The following is a 1,729-nucleotide window of genomic DNA, read 5'->3' as shown; positions in this document are numbered from 1 at the left end:
CGAAACGTCTGATTCCTTAGGATATAGAGACTCAGAACGAATATTGGACTCTGCAGAAACTTTTCTATCGACTGAATCTTCCCCGTCATAACCTCCTGCTGAATCGACTCCTTCGTCTCGCGGGGGTGGAGGAACATCATACCCATCTCCACTCGTTGCTATCGTTTTGGTGTTACTCCGAATGACACTATTCATAGAGGAATGGGATGAATTGGTACCGCCACCGGCGCGTAGATTCCCCTCAAACGTGAGGAGATAGATGCGGAACATGTAGAAAGCAGTTGGAACTGCTGTGAATGAGGCTATACATCCGGGGGGAAAGGAACGTAGCCAACTCTTTGCAATAATTTCATCTTTGGACCGGAAACGAGCTAGAGGTGGTATACCACAGAGAGAGAGAGTACCTGAAAGAAAAGTGATTCCAGTAATTGGCATATATTTTCGCGAACCACCCGTGGGAGACATATTTTGACTTCTATTGGGAGAGTATCCGACAACCCTTTCCATCGAATGAATTACTGAACCGGATCCGGGAAATAGCAAAGCTTTGGGATGGGCATGTGTAATGAGGTGAAACAACGAAGGTTTATAAGCACCGAGACCTAGAGCCAGCATCATGTAGCCCAATTGAGACATAGTAGAATAAGCTAAACCTTTCTTGATATCCTTCTGGGCAAGAGCTATCGTCGCTCCCAGTAGAGCCGTTATTCCGCCTATCCAGGAGATAACATTCATGCTTAGAGGTAAGGTTTCAAACAATTCAAGCATTCGAGCTACAAAAAAAATTCCCGCAGCTACCATAGTAGCGGCGTGTATAAGAGCCGAAATAGGTGTGGGTCCTTCCGTTGCATCGGGCAACCATACGTGGAGTGGGGATTGTGCAGATTTAGATACCGGACCCAAAAATGGTAGAGGAGCACATGTATTGGCAAGGGAGGAGCCGGCGCTGTTGTTATCAATCAACTCACTAAATCAATCACACGATTCGCGGATCTCGAAACTACCAGTTATCCAATACGTACCTAATATACCCAATAATAATCCGAAATCTCCTGTACGATTAGTTGCAAAAGCTTTTTGGCAGGCATTAGCAGCACTTGGTCGTGCGAACCAAAAACCTATCGGCGAGTAAGAGCACATCCCTACTAATTCCCGAAAAACATGAATCTGTATTGGATTGGGACTGAACACTAATCCTGACGTGGAGGCAGTGGAGAAACTTAAATAGACGGGAAACCTTACGTATCCCTAGTCGTGACGCATATGACTATCACTGTAAATCATAACCAAGACACCTATGGTGGTGACTGATATCGACGTAATGGAAGTAAGTGAATCAACTGAAAATCCTATCTTTGGAGAAATATCGTCGTTGGGAATCCATGACCATGAGTATTCAAAAGTGGAGCGACCAGTAACTTGTTGCCAGAATGTTGCGATAGAGACGGACATAGCTGCGGCTAATGAAAGAACACTGAGCATAGCACGTATACGACGAAGGCTCTTAGTGGCTTTTGGAAAAAGAAACGATGCCAATCCGATCAAACCAGAGGTTACGAATGGGCGTGAGGGGACAATCCAAGCACATTCATAAGATAATTCCATAAACATATTTAACCCGGGTTGGAACTCTTTCTGTCAATAGTTGTCAGATATATGGAGCGTCGAAGAATGGAATATATATGGACAGGTGAGATCACGCGTATCAAACCGAATAATCCATTTGTTT

This window comes from Dipteris shenzhenensis, unplaced genomic scaffold (genome assembly GCF_047967505.1).
Source record: "Dipteris shenzhenensis isolate YYH24624 ecotype China unplaced genomic scaffold, Dip_SZ_1.0 scaf0534, whole genome shotgun sequence".
Lineage (NCBI taxonomy): Eukaryota > Viridiplantae > Streptophyta > Polypodiopsida > Gleicheniales > Dipteridaceae > Dipteris > Dipteris shenzhenensis.
This window is presented reverse-complemented; position numbering follows the sequence as displayed.